The following is a 16,140-nucleotide window of genomic DNA, read 5'->3' on the forward strand; positions in this document are numbered from 1 at the left end:
GACCTTAGGATTGGGATTCGTGGTCTTATAAAAGAAACCCCAGAGAATTCATTTATCCTTCCACCATATGAGGACACAGTGAAAAGACCTCTCTGTGAACCAGAACAAAGGCTCTCACCGCAACCCAACCATGGTGGCATCCTTGTCTTGGATTTCTAGTCTTCAGAACCATGAGAAATAAATTCCTGTTTTCTATATGCCATCCAGTTTATGGCATTTTGGGAATGGCAGCCGGAAAGGACTAAGACAGGAGGGTAGGTAGGTACTTACTTATTTTGAAAGAAATTGTTATTTGTTTACAATCTCATCAGAAATTTCTGAGGGGATCCCTGGGTGGCTCAGCAGTTTAGCACCTGCCTTTGGCCCAGGGTGTGATCCTGGAGTCCCTGCATGGAGCCTGCTTCTCCCTCTGCCTGTGTCTCTGCCTCTCTCTCTCTTTTTCTCTCTCTGTCTCATTAATAAATAAATAAAATCTTAAAAAAAAATTCTGCTCCAGGGGCACCTGGGTGGCTCAGTCCATTAGGCATTTGACTCTTATTTTTATTTTTTTATTTTTTATTTATTTTTATTTTTTATAAATTTATTTTTTATTTGTGTTCAATTAGGCATTTGACTCTTGATTCTGGCTCAAATCATGATCTCAGGATCCTGGGATGGAGCCCTGCATCGAGCTTCCTGCTCATCTGGGAGTCTGCTTCTTCCTCTCCCTCTGCCCCTCCTCATGCTCTCTTTCTCTCTCTCTCTCTCTCTTTTTTTTTTTTTAAGAAATTTGTGCTCAGGGACAATATCCTTATTTTACAATTTTTATACTGCCCAAAGCACCTAATGCAGTGCCTTGTAGATACATCTGTTGATAAACAAATGAATGGGTGGATCTACTAAAAGAAGACCATAAGTGTACCTTAAAGTCTTAGAAAAATGTGGCAAACAGACATTTAAATAAATGCTAGCTCTTATATTCATTTCCATAGAATGAAGCAGGTGGTTAGACGTGATAATCCTCTCAATTCTCCCTCTCGTTGTCTCTTGAGTGCACTATATTTGGGGTTTTTGTTAGTATGTCTCCCCCGCCCAGCCCCACATTTATTCTTACAGCTTTGTCTACCTTGGGCACTGACTCTCTTACCTCTGACAGGGATGCAGACACGGGCTTCACAAATAAATTGGAATCAGAGGAGCCCATGGCTGGGCTTTTAGAGTTAATGGACGGAGTAATAAAATGAACCAGAGATAAGTGTGCTGATTGCAGTGGCCAAGACATAGATGAAGTGATGTCATGGGAAACACCTGGAATCTTGGTCAGCTCTCTTCTCACTGAGAACGTGCTATCAAGTCTCTGGTCTGTGGTTTTGCCCCCAAAACCCCAGGCAGCATCTGAAAAGAATGCACTGAAGCAACTCTTCTCTTTCTAAATATATCTTTGAAAAGACACTCTAGATAGTCTGTTTAAATTTGGGAACAATTTTGTCAGGAAATGTATAGTCCATGTTACACTTAACAAGAAAGTGTTTATCCAAAGCGTTAATACAGATGAGTCATCTCACACTCAAATGCCAATTCTTTGGAGGTGGGATTCCCGTAAACAGCCAGACACTTTGAACTTATGGTTTTCACTTTATGTCATACTCTAACCACTAAAACAACACACCACCATGGAGTTCTTCCCTGCTAAACCAAAACACACCCACCTCATGGAAACTGACTCTGGAAAAATGAGAAAGGAAAGTATCTTTCTAGAGAAAGCTCATGTTCATCTCCTGGATTTTTGATGGATCTTTCCCTGCAAATAGGACCTGGTTACACTCAGCACACTGGTTTGAGACCCGGGGAGCTGGCTCTAGCTAGGGTGAGTTGCTCTGCAAACGTTATCTACACCTACAAGGACCCAGGCAACTCTTGAGAGAATGACCTGCTTTGGGGATTTGACAACCTCTCAGCTTCGCTCATGAAAACAATTACAGATTCAAAGCTCCCTTTTGCCTTTCTTGCCTCACCTTCTCCATGCCTACGTTATAGTGCCATTACTTCTTCCTTCGTCCACCTTCCCCTGCTTGAAGGCAAGGGTCCCCATCTTAAGAGTTTTTCAGTCTCCACTCGTAACACAGTCCTCCCATCACACTGGAAGTACTCCACAAATGCTTGTTGAATAAATGAAGGAATGAGAATCTTTTTATTATTTCAATGTATTCAGTTCAACTTAGCAACTATATGAATTAGGTAATTGGAATTATGGTTGAGGACAGTATGTTGCTTCCCCTTGGTACTTTTATAATGTAGAGCAATTTCTATAAACTCTGGCCTCAGAATTTGGTAGTTACTTGTTTTGGGTATATGTGTTTTTCCTCTAGAGCAGCCCTTGGAAATACCAGTAGGATTAAATTACGGTGATGTCTTTACGCACAACTCAGTACACTGGAAGTATTGAACCAAATGTGGCTATGCCTTTAGAACTATTTAAGTATCTGGGTATCAGTTAGTCAGGGCACCGTCTCTGTTCATCTGACCTGCACAGCAAATCTCCATGAAAATGATGTGGTAAAGGTGGAAACTTTCATATCCTGAGGAGACGGTGTGAAAGTCTGAAGTAATTTTTTGGCGTAGAATGAATGAGTGATTGGGAACATTAGAGTACAATGTAGAATTTAATCCCTGCCATGAGCACGGGAAAGCCCTGGGCACAGTTGAGACTGCATTTTATCTGTATGAACAATGATTTTATCTGCATATTCCAAGTGGCAGCTGAGGGTGGTTAATTGGATTTTTCAGACCTTTCATCAATCAAGAAGGGAGGAGAGATAAAAGGAAGAGAGAAAGCGAGGGATTTTAAAACTTGAATTATCAAGATTTACTGCTTCTCAATTGCCATGTCCCTGATGTGTTTTAATCACTTGTAAGATGTGTTGAAAGGAAACTCTTATGAGTAATAAAGAGTAGAAGTTTGTGAATGATTTATAGATAGAAATATATGGAACTGATTTAAAATCTCTCCCTCTAATTTGCCGGGTGTTTTGTTTTGTTTTGTTAAAGTAGGTTCTTTTATATTTTTTATTGAGATATAATTTACACAGATTTTTAAGTTCCATGAATTTTGACAAAAGCATACACCCCTGTGAGCCACACCGCACTTACCACCCTCTTGGAAAACCCACCATTCTGATTCTTATAGATTAATTTTGCCTCTTCTGGAATTTCATGTAAATGAAATCAATTAGTATACACTAATTTTATCTACCTTCTTTATATTATGAGACTATCCTGCAATATGTTTAACCATCCTCTTCATGGACATTTGGACAGCTTTAAGTTTTTGTCTATTACAAATAAAATTCTTATGAACATTCTTGCATGCGGTATTTTTTCTTGCATGTGTTTTTTGGTAGACTTATATTTTCTGTTTTTGTGGCTAGATAACCAGAGGCAAAATTCCTGGGTCACAGAGTTGGTAGGTGTATATGTAACTTTATGAGAAACTATCATAGTGATTTCGTGTTTTATTTTTATTCTTATTTTTTAAGAGGAAATGTCCATCTATTTATTTATTTATTTATTTATTTATTTATTTATTTATTTATTTATTTATAGATTTTATTTATTTATTCATGAGAGACACAGAGAGAGAGAGAGAAGCAGAGACATAGGCAAAGGGAGAAGCAGGCTCCATGCAGGGAGCTCCTGACATGGGACTCGATCCCGGGTGTCCAGGACAAGGCCATGGGTTGAAGGCAGTGCTAAACAGCTGAGCCATCCGGGCTGCCCTGATTTCCTGTTTTCTATTCTCACAGCAGTATTTGAGAATTGTGGCTGATTCACATTCTCACTAATACTTGATGTTGTATGACTTCTTTATTTTAGGCAGGCAAAGGGGGCATGTCATGATATCTTATAGTCGCTTTAATCTGCAATTCCCTAGTGGCTGATGATGTTGAGCACTGTCATTGTTTGGGCTGTTAGAGCAAAAATACCATAGGTTGGGTGGCTTATAAGAACAAACCTCTATTGTTGAAGGACTTCTAAACTGCTCTATTACTTACTTGGGTGAGATTCAGTTTTATCATATGTAAAGTAGGGATAATTTACCGTCTTCAAGATACCATTAGGAGAATAAATCATGCGCATACAGCACTCACTTAAGTACTACTAAGTAAATTGCAATTGGCGTCTATGAAGTGAATGGGTTGTGACACAGATCTTCCAAGAAAACCATCTCTATTCTACTCATGACTAGGTATGTCATCATGGCCCCAGAACACTTATTATTCACCCATCAATGGATGAATGGATAAAAATGATGTAGAAATATACATAATGGAATATTCTTCAGCCACGAGAAAGAAGGAAATCCTGCCATTTGTGACAACATGGATGGATCTTGATGGCATTGTGTAAGTGAAATAAGTCAGACAGAGAAAGACAAATAGTGTAAGATATCACTTCTATGTGGAATCTAAAACAGCTGAACACATAGAAACAAAGTAGAATGATGGTTACCAAAGACTGGGGGTTGTAGAGCAGCTGGGGAAATGCTGGTCGAAGGGTACAAACCTGCGGTTAAAAGATGAATAAGTTCTGGAGATCTAAGGCAGCATTGTGAATATAGCCAGCAATACTGTATCATAGGCTAAAGTTCTAAGAGAGGAGATCTTAAGTGTTCTTACCCTGAAAGGAAATGACAATTATGTGAGGTGGTAGATATGTTAGCTACTGCTACAGTGGTAATCATATTCTAATATATAAGTATATCAAAACAATACCTTGTACACATAAACTTACATAATGTTATGTCAATTCTATCTCGATTTAAAAAATCTCTCTTTTTTTGGAAATGATATCTGTGTAGACTTAAAAGTTCAGTCTCAAGATTTTTTTCTCAACTCTTCTATCACTCATTTAGGTTTTTTTTTTTTTTACATTTTATTTATTTATTCATGAAAGACATAGAGAGAGGCAGAGGCACCGACAGAGGGAGAAGCAGGCTCCATGCAGGAAGCCCGATGTGGGACTTGATCCTGGGACTCTGGGATCACACCCTGAGCCAAAAGCAGACGCTCAACCACTGAGCCACCCAGGCATCCCCATCACTTGTTTTTAAAGTCCCTGAAAAGACCTGTATTATCTCTTCCTTCTAGCAACAACTCTGTCCTATGTCTAAAAATAACTATTCTTGGAGCACGTAGGTGGCTCAGTCAGTTAAAGCATCTGACTCTTGATTTCAGCTCAGGTCATGATCTCAGGGTTGTGAGATTGAGCCCCATGTCGGGGTGTGTGCTCAGGGGGAGGTCCACTTGAGATTCTCTCCCACTGCTCTCTCTCTCTCTCCCCCCTTTCTCTCTCTAAATAAATAAATCTTTAAAAACAATTTTCTGTTAGCCTTTCATTTTCCAACTCCATTTGTGTTTTCATATGGAAAGTCTATACTAAGGACTAAGTTACATTAAAGAAGTGGCTGACAGCAAGTTATTTGCATCACCCAGGCAAATAAAGATACCTGGCTCCTTGACATCTTTCTTAGTTGTCTTGTTTATTCAACGAGGTAACTGGAAAGCATTTCATTTTCAGGTGTTCAATAAATACCTGACAACTGGTTACCAAGAGTTCAGCTACAGTCTATGCAAAAAAAAGAGATTAATGTTATACTGCACAATTAGCATATCTGGCAAATGTAGACTTGGGTCCACATTTATTGATGTACCACTTTCCTAGATTTAGAAAGAGCTTGAGATGGCTTACATACTTTTTTAGTAGATAAGCTAATATGCACAAATCAATTTGATTTGTACTAGTTCAGCCAGTGTGTATGTTTCCAGATAAAAAATATTATCTCCATTTAAATATTTATTTGCTCATTGTCAATGTCAAATTGTGCTACAAATGCCTGATCAAAGATGATTAATAATAATGAAATCCTTAATACAGTTACTGTAGAGCTCATCATTTCCCTTGTCTCAGGCCCAATTATAAACTCTATATTTTCACCATTTCTTAAGAGATCTTAAGAGTCAAAATTTTAAAATCACATGTACATTCCTATTAACAATAAAAATAGTAATAATAACTATTTATGAATGTTAGATACTATACTATTACCTAATAAGTACTTATGCTGATATTGTTGAAGGCATATTTTATCCTTAATTTATAGATAAGAATCTCATGCATATAGAAATTACTTATCCTTCCAATATAAGTTATAGAGCTGAAACTTCACTATAGGTCTCTCTAATGCCAAAGACCAAGCAACTAAATGATATTGAAAATTCGGGATCCCTGGGTGGCGCAGCGGTTTGGCGCCTGCCTTTGGCCCAGGGCGCGATCCTGGAGACCCGGGATCGAATCCCACGTCAGGCTCCCGGTGCATGGAGCCTGCTTCTCCCTCTGCCTGTGTCTCTGCCTCTCTCTCTCTCTCTCTGTGTGTGTGACTGTCATAAATAAATAAAAAATATATATAATGAAAATCCACATGCAAGTTTCAGAACTGGACACAATCACAAATCACAATTTGTGATCAATGATTAAAGGATAACAGGACTTGGTTCTCAATCTTGCAACAGTTTTCTTTGATATTCTTAAAGAAATGTGATCTCATTTCAATTATTGAATCCATAAGAATAGATGTCAATGTAGGTAGTGGAGGTTTCACACTAAGAAACTTAACTTTCTAAGTAGCCATATGGAGATATCAGGATGACAAAGACACCTGTAATTTTAATCAAAACATCAAAGCTCCAAAGCAAGATGGCTTCTTGAGTCTATAAGACCACTGAGGGTAAAAATCTGATTTAGTGAAATATATTTAATTTATTTTAAGATACAAAGTTACATCTAAAGAAATCTGGCATAACTTGTGCAACTATTATATCAATAAATCTTGCTTCAGTAAAGAGATTTTTAAAAGTAAAAATTTAAAAACTATTTTAAAGGCATTTTAATATCTAAATATTTTTATGAAGATTTAAAGATGATAAAAATCTAAATGTCCATAGAATTAATTAATACAGATGATCTGAGTTTGCTGTTTTGCAAACATGGGCAAAAAATATGCTGCTGCTAACGATTATTCAATGTTCTAGTTAACTTCAGATCATATGAGGGTGTGGAGAAAAACTGATAGAATTGTGTTCATCGTGACCTCCCCAAGCACCTAGCACATGGAAGAGAGTAGAACAGGTCAAACAATAGGACTTGTGACTGAACAAAATATGGGGCATTATACATTATGTAGCATTAGCCATGTGTTGTTACCTTGGAAAATAAATTTATGACGAAACATAAATTAGAATTAATTACCAAAACATTCACTACTTGAAAATACTGCATATAATGATATTTATCTTTTTAAGTAATTTTTTTACTATCCTATTGCCATCTAAATGTTAAACATTAGATAACCAGAACATTACATGACTAGACATAATGGACAATTTCTTAGGAGATACAAACTACTGGATTGAGTCAGGAAGGAAATCAGAATATACCTGTAAAAATAAAAAGCCTGGATTACTAATCAGAAGTCTTCCCACAAAGAAATGTCCTGGCCTAGATAGCTCTACGGGTGAATTCTACCAAACAGTGAGATAAGAAATAACACCAATCTTGCAAACTCTTCTAAGAATAGAAGGGGAATACTTCTAAACTCATTTGATGAGGCAGATTTTACCCTTACATAAAAACCCAACAAAGACATCACAAGGAAGGAAAACGATTAAACAATATTTCCTATAAATTTAAACCTGAAAATAAATTACTAGGAAACTGAATCTAGCAGTCTATAAAAAGGGATTATACACCATGAACATATCAGACTTACTCAGGATTGTAAGACTGGTTCAACATTAGAATTCCAATTACATACACCATTTTAACAGAATAAAGGGAAAAGAGCACATGATTATCTCAATCAACAGAGAAAGAATATTTGACCAAATCATCACTTTTTCATGAAAAAAAAAAAAAAAACTACCCAGCAAACTCAGATGGAAGGCAACTTCTCTAACCCAATAGAGTGTCTATAAAAATTCTATAGCTGGTATCATATTAATGGTGAAAAATTGAAAGCTTTCTCCCTAAGATCAGGAACAAGACAAGGACATCTGATCTCACCAATTCTATTCACTATTGTACTGGAAATTTTAGCCAGGGCAACTGGGCAGGAAAATTAAATAAAGAGCATCCAGATTGGACAAGAAGAAGCAAAACTATCTTTATTTGCTGATGACATGAGCTTGGGTATGCAAAATCCTAAGGAATCCATGGAAATACTATTAAACATAATTAAAGAGTTCACTAGAATTGTAGGGTGTAACATCAATATGCACAAATCAATTTGATTTTTATACACTAGCAATGAAAAATTTGAAAATAAGAAAATTCCGCTTACAGAAGAACCAAAACAAATATGATCCATAGGAATAAACCTAACCAAATAAGTGCAAGCTTACAGTTTGAAAAGTGTAAAATATTGCTGAAAGAAATTGAAGAAAATCTAAATAAATAAGAAAAAAATCCCAAATTTATGGATCAGGGGACTCATTTTTATTTTGTTAAAATGAGAATATGCCCCAAAGCCATCTATCTACAAGTCAGTGCAATCTTTATCAAAATTGTGACAAGCTTTTTTTTTTTTTCCAGAAAATGATAAGTTGATCCTAGACTTCACCTGGACATTTGAGCAATAATTCAAGCAACCCAGGATAGCCAGAGCAATCCAGAAAAGAACACAGCAGGAGGACTTACTTTTCCCCATATAAAACTTTATCACAAAGCTACAGTAATGAAAACTGTGGTGGTGGCACACAAGGATAGATAAATAGATAAATGGGGTAGAACTTAAAGTCTAGTCATACACTCACATTTGTGGTCAAGGATTTTTTAACAAAGGGTCAAGATGATTCAATATGGAAAAAATAGTCTTTTTTTAACAAGTAGTGATGCAATAGTTGGGTAGTCACATGCAAAAGAATGAAACCAAACACTTTCCTTGCACCATATACTCATTATCTCCAAATGGATCGTAAACTTAAATGTAAGAGCTGAAACCATAAAACTCTTAGAAGAAGTCCGGGAGTAAATTTACATGACCTTGGGTTAAACACAGCTTTCTTAGATATGACAGCAAAACCACAAGTGATAAAAAATAATAAATTGCACTTGATCAAAAATAAAATTTATGTATTCCAAAGGATACCACATGAAGAAGTTAAAAGACAATCCACAGGACAGGAGAAAATATTTGCAAACCATATCTTTGATACAGTAACTGTATCTAGACCATATAAAGAATTCTTATGGGGTGCCCGGCTGGATCAGTCTGTTAGGTGTCTGTCTTTGGCTCAAGCAAGTCATGATTTCAGGGTCCTGGGATGGAGCCCTGCATCGGGCTCCCTGCTCCATGGGGAGCCTGCTTCTCCCTCTCCTCGCTGTCTCATGTTCTCTCTATCTCTGCTGCTATCTCTGTATCTCTCAAATAAATGAATATAATCCTAAAAAGAATTCTTACAACTCAATAATGAAAAAACAAATACAGAGCTTTAAAATAGGTAAAGTAGCCGAATAGACATTTCTTCAAAAAAAAAATAAAAATAAAAAAAAGAAAGAAAGAAAAAGGAAGAAGAGAAACAAACATTCAATAAGCACATGAAAAGTTGCTTGATATCATTATACAAGGATCTGGGCAGAGGTTGCTCTAAAGATATACAAATGGCCAATGATCACATGGAAAGATTCTCATTCTCATTAGCCATTAGTGAATGCAAATCAAAGGCATGATTTTATGTTACATTTTATACCAACGTGATTTTATGCCAACACTCATTGGCATGGCTCTAATGAAAATGACAGAAAGTAACAAGTGCTAGGGATGCTGGAGAGAAATCAAAATGCTTACACGCTGCTGGTGAGAACGTAAAATGGTAAAACCACTGTCAAGCTGTTTGGCAGATTCTCGTCAGTGTAAACATAGTGCGACCCAGCAATTCCATTTCTAGATATATACCCAAGAGGAATGGACACTTATGCCAGCACAAAAACTTGTATACGAATGTTTACAGCAGCTGTATTCACAGTGGCCAAGAAATGGGAAAAACCCAAATGTCCCTTGACCGAAGGATGGGAAAATAAAAAGTAATGCATTCATGCAGTGGAATAGTATTTGGCAATATAAAGGAATGTATATAGAGATGAACTTTGAAAAATATCACGCTTCGTGAAATTATGCTGAGTGATTACATTTGTTTTCAAAACAGAAAGAAAGAGAAACCTCAGCTCAACCCATGCTGGAGTCCTCACACTTCCTGACATGTCACTGTGGAGCGTTTAATGGTAGGGACCTCTGAACAACAGGATTAAAGACACACTAAATTCTATTGCTACATTCCCCATGGCTGACCCATACTGTTCTTTTATAGTAAAAGGATTCACTTGTAAGAGAGATATGAGTAGGGCTAGTCTGTTTACCTAGGTGGTAAAATTAAAGCTCTCATTTTGTACTTTGTGGGAGGGCTTGTATGCGTAACTCTTCTTTACAATTTCTCTGAGTATCTGGTACAAAACAGAGGACATCTCTTTCTTGAAATCCACCAAAACCCTCTTCCTCCCAGGAAGAGTTCACAGAGGGTCCCCATGTGAGTGATGAAAATGCTCTTTACCTTGAGTTGTAAATTCCTCCCAGAGCTTATTCGTAAATGACTAGACAAAGCAGCCACAACATAATTCACTTCACAGTCTATTTCCTCCACTAGTATTTAGACACAACTAGGAATCCCTGCCTGCATTTGGTACTACAGATAAAATATTTGATAGACAGAGCAGTAAGGTAGTTAGATAAGCAGATTGAAAATTACTCTGGAATATGTACACGTTGTAGGAGAACAGATGCAAGGTGTTCTAGGGGCTCAAAGAAAGGAAGCTAACCCAAACTACGATGGTCAAGGAAAGCCTCTAGCAGGCTTTAAATTGTCACCTGAAGTCATAATTCGCTTCTAAAAAGGATGGAGAGGAGAGGAGGGCAGAGGAAGGGCATTCTTGACAATTATTAATGAAATGAAAGGCAGGATGTTGGGAGAACATGCATGTGTGGTCATCTGCAAGTGGTGAGACACATGAGATTATTAGCGGGGCTGCCCATGAGCTGAAGCAAAAAATTGATGACTCAGATGAACTTTATTCCAAAGAGTTCTGAGTTTACACCAAAGGCGTGTGTGAATTTTGGAAAGACCACTCTAACTAAAGCATAGGAGACAGAGTAGAGGGACATAAAAGTGAAGCCGGGAAGAAAAGCAAAGTCTACTGGCATTCACCAAAGAAGCTTCAACCTGAACAAAAGTAGAAACACTTGAGATGTAGCAAGGGATGGATTTTAGAGCAGTTAATAGATATAATGACACTATGGGTAATTGGGGTAAGGGAATGAAGGAGAGGGATGGTTTAGGGTGACTCTCAGCATGCTCTTGTGAACAGCTAAAGACAGGAAGACAGAATCATATAATTTATTGAGAAAGGGAGGTTGGAAAAGCAGTGTCTATTTGCTCCATGAAACAAGCTGAGATGTGCTTGGCACACATTTCGTTTGTGGTGTTCCCCAAATATCTAGAAGGTTGTTGAGCACAGAACTTTGTAGCGCAGGAGACTCAATCACATGCAAGAGAACACTGGAGAGTCGTTGTCATTTAACTGATGAGGAGGGAAGAGTTGTTCATGGAAAAGACCAAGAATGACCAGAGAGAAGTTTTGAAAAAGACTGTTAAATGAGAACATCATAGACACCAAAGAGATGAGGTATTTTCAAGGGAGGAGTCAAGAGTCTCAAATTAGGCAGATAAGTCATGTCACAATAGAGCTGAAAAAAATGTCCCCTAGATTTTTTTTTTTTTTTTTTTTGGTAAAGGGCATGCTCCAGAATTTTGTCAGAGCCTTCCATTGAAGTCCCCACATCAGGCTGGATGGATGGCAAGGTGGGGAGTGAATGGACTGGGAGCTGAGTCAGTGCAGAAAGTGAATAATCACTGCAAAAACATTGCTGTGGAAGAGGAGAGAGAAATATGGACATAAGCGGAAATAACTGTGGACATTATTTATTTCTCTCTTTTCTTTTACATTTTAGTGGGATATTTAGATTGCTTTTATGTTTAGAAGAAGGAGATGGTGGACCCAGGGTTAGTGCTATTGTTTCAAGATGAGGAGAAATACCAGAGACACATCTGAGAAGAGAAATGCCATGGAGCACAGCAAGAGGAATGAAGTTTGTGCAGAAGAGCTACCCCTTTTTCTTCGAGGAGGGAGGATAGATGGAAAAGCAGATAACTGAGTAAAACTGTTGCTTATTTCCTTTGGAAGTCCCAAACAGTAAAGAAACACAATCTCACTGACCAATAATTGATGATGCCATGTCCAAGTGTCTCCGTCTGGCAGGAAGAGCATATGATTTAAGATCGAGGATCTGCCTCCCTGTCTGCATCGGGGCCATTAGGTGGGGAAAAAAATAGGCTTGGTGAGTGGGGGTAGGTAGAGGGGACAAATGAACTCTCCCTGGGTCTGATCTCACTATATTTTTATCCTCCAGGGAAGAGAACAGATGTTCTCTTTTTTGTTGAGAAAGCATCATGCTTCCTCCCCAACTTCATTTTAAACAAGAGGTTTCAAGAGAGGCCACCCACAGCTCCGAGTGTTCCCACTGAGAGGAAAAATAAATGCCAAACCCATGTGCTCTGAGCAAGGAGGAGCAGCTGAAGAGAAAGGGGGGGGGGGAGAGAAAAAAAAGACGACTTTATAACCAGAACTCCTTGGCTGGATTAGGGGCAAAGATGACATTAATTTTATCATGCTTTTACTCTTATTATTTTTCAACCACTAATAATTCATTGCCATTGATAACAGACCATGTAACAACTTGTTAGTGATCATCCCAGTTTACTAAGCCCAGAAAGTCTGGAAGTTCTTAGGAAAAAACTGTCTAACATTATTTTCTCCCTGGGGATTAACATGGCATTGGGGATGGTATAGAATCCAGGTTATAAAATAGTAAAAAATGATGAGTACTAACAGTGGTGAACAGAAGTTTTTTTTGTTTTCCATAGGAAAGCAGGTGAGAACTGAGAAATTCTGGAGTCAGAAAAAGAAAAAAAAATCTAGATTATAACACCACCTGTTGCCTTTGGCAAATATAGCCTTTGAGAAAATTATTTAATATTTCTATGTATCAATTTTCTCAACCAGAAAATACTTAGTCTAAAATCACATTGTTTAGGGTTAAATAAGTGGATAAATGCAAATATTACATATACTTATATTTAATATTATTTTTATTTAATATTATTTTTATTATACATTTATACTATGTTTATTTACTTATTATTACATAATTAAGATCTTACCAGAAAACAGAATTCACAGATGGTTCAAGTGTGTAGACACTTTAAAGAAGAAACTACTTTTAGAGATAAAGATGGGATAAGGGCATGTAAGGGAATAATAGTAAAGTTTGAAGAGACTTAACAATTGTGGGAAGCCATTAGCACCCCAAGGGATGCGGGGACAAAACAGTGTTACCAGAGGTAGCCAAGATCTAAAACCAGTGGAACCATGGAAAAAGGGATGCCCAGGCGGGGTCACTAGTCATGAGGGCATATAGCCTCTGCCAGATTTGATGTCTATGCAGGGAGGAATCAGGAGAAGGAACTCCTGATCTTATTTTCTCCCATCTTGTATCCTTTTTTGATGTCTGCCATTGGCTGAAGGCAACAGAATCTAACCAATGAAGCAAATTGGGTGATGCTTTCTGCAAAGGTCAAAATTCCAGGGCACAGAGTAGGACACAGAAGAGTACAGAAAAATCTTGGATCAGGACAGCACTAAGTAAAATACTAAAAGATAGTTCCTAGAAGATAGTAAAAGCTTAACAAATATCACCTAAAATTGTTATAACTCTCAAGTTGACTGTGTTGATGAAGAAGGAGATGATGATGGTTATGATCAGGACCATGTATTATAGAAAAGCCTAGAGAAGGAAAGTTTGAGGAATGCATATATTTATGTCTTTCTTTATTTTTTTTCAAATAAAAATATTAAGTGCTAGGCATGTGGCCAGCACTAATCTCCAAGGATTACAAAGGATTGATGGAGGACACAGATATGAAATTGTTGCAATACAAAATGATATGTTCTGGGATGCCTGGGTGTCTCAGTTTAGAAGTGTCCGACTCTTGATTTCAGATCAGGTCATGACTTTAGGGCAATGAGATCGAGCCCTGCATCAGGCTCCACGCTGGGTGTGAAGCCTGCCTAAGATTCTCTCTCACCCTCTCCCTCTGTCCCTCCCCTCCTCTTTAAAAAAACGAACTAATAAATGTTCAAATGTTTGGGGAGATACATATCCAGTGCTTAAGACAGTACATTGGCTTACTAAGAAAAATTGGAGAAGTTTCTACACAAAATAGTTTATCATATCAGCCTGAGATGAACATTTTCATGTACTGATATAATAACTAACAAATTGTATGACATGGAATTGCATATGCTTTTTAAAAATTTTTATTTAAATTCAGTTTGCCAACATATAGTATAACACCCAGTGCTCATCCCATCAAGTGCCCTCTTTGATGCCTGTCACCCTGCATATAGTTTTCAATAGAAATTCCAAACTAATGTATATTACTAAAACAATGGAAATAATAAAATGAAAAAAAACTAAACAAAGAGTAAAAAAAAACTTATTTTATTGAATAAAATCTTATATTTTCTATTCTTAAAAATTCAGAAGCACCATCTAAATTGTTGGTTTTTTTTTTTAACTTTCTAAGGGTGTTGACTTTTTTCTTTGTGAATTATGACCATCGAAAGACACACAAAAAATTTATTTCAGCCCTGCTAAAGCTAAAATGATTTTAAAAATAATATTTAGTGTGTAGCTTTTATACATATCACTAGAAATATTTTCACTGACTTTAAAAATGTGCTTGAATTTATATTTAAGGATTTATGTAACCTAAATAATAGAGAGTAAAGATAAATAAAGCTCAGTTCATGCAATTTCTTCCTTTCAGTGATAGGGAAAGTGAGACACAAAGAATCTAAGTACCTGGTATTATGTAAATATATGGAGGCATAATTTGAAGCCGGTGTTTCACCATTTTCTGTATTTCTTAAGTCAGTGGTGAAATACAGAAAGAATAATTTTCCTTTGATACATCTCCAATTCTCTTATTTGTTATTTCTCAATGTTTTATTGCTGGAAAACACTAACATAGACCTTAGTTGCTGGATGAATTAATCTAATCTACATGGTCAGTTAACTCCATGCCTGGATCTTCTGGATGTTTTTACTTTATCTCTTCAAGGCTACACTTCCTCCGGTTTGTATGGAGAAAGCAGAGTGTGAGAGCCTTGAAGCCATTCACTCATGTTCCTGTCTCCTCAGTTTGGCAGCTTTGCTCAACCTGACTCTTCCATAGCAGGTGTTTCTTGGACATGAATGACCAACAAACTGTATGAATACTTTCCGTTTTATTTATGGGGAAAAAAGTTAATGTTACACTGAAGTTAAAACTTTCGCTAGGTATTGCTGGAAAATGGGACACCAAAGGAGTCTCAAGGTGTGTTTATTCCCTCTTGAGGGAGGTGTGGCGAATACAGAGAAAGAGTTTGGAATTTGAGGTTAAATGTTTTGTAAAATGTGAAATATAAAAGCATATCTCATGTATAAAATGATTCTTATATAGTATTTCCATGGATTTCTGTATAAAATTGAAATACAAGATAATAATAATGACAGCAGGAGGTTAGCATCTCATTTATAAGAACTTCTTACATAACTTAAACTGGAAAAAAAAAAAAAGTATAGTATCTTCCTCCCTCTCCATCATTATCCCCACTGGCCATTAAATGGACCAAAGTTGAAGAAGGTGGCCTTTGCCTAAGAATTTTTAAGGATTTAGCAGGGCATGACTTCATGGCTTTCAAAGACCCGGGCAGCTCACTGCTCATGTTGATCATGGTCAAAGCTCTCAGCAGGGGTCACCTGTTCTAGGGAGGAGCTGAGGGATTTGTGTGGTGTTGTGTTGCCTCTAAGAGGAACAGAGCACAAAGACAGGAACTGGGAAGAGAGAAAGGAGGCCTGAACGGTGCGGCAGGTTGTTGAAGCTTCAGTTGTGC

The 16,140-nt window shown here is 37.2% G+C and overlaps 2 long non-coding RNA genes across 6 annotated transcripts in view; one reads left to right on the top strand and one right to left on the bottom strand.

Moving 5' to 3' along the window:
- The window catches only part of LOC144286936 (uncharacterized), a 571,272-nt gene that overhangs the window by 65,389 nt on the left and 489,743 nt on the right, over positions 1-16,140 (bottom strand). The gene's annotated exons all lie outside the window — the stretch shown is intronic.
- Positions 1-16,140, top strand: part of LOC144286938 (uncharacterized) — a 57,052-nt gene that overhangs the window by 1,337 nt on the left and 39,575 nt on the right. The window contains exon 2 of the long non-coding RNA XR_013354889.1: positions 4,226-4,382. This is a non-coding gene — a long non-coding RNA (uncharacterized LOC144286938). The remainder of the gene's footprint in view (positions 1-4,225; positions 4,383-16,140) is intronic.

Source organism: Canis aureus, chromosome 16, assembly GCF_053574225.1.
Source record: "Canis aureus isolate CA01 chromosome 16, VMU_Caureus_v.1.0, whole genome shotgun sequence".
Classification (NCBI taxonomy): Eukaryota; Metazoa; Chordata; class Mammalia; order Carnivora; family Canidae; genus Canis; species Canis aureus.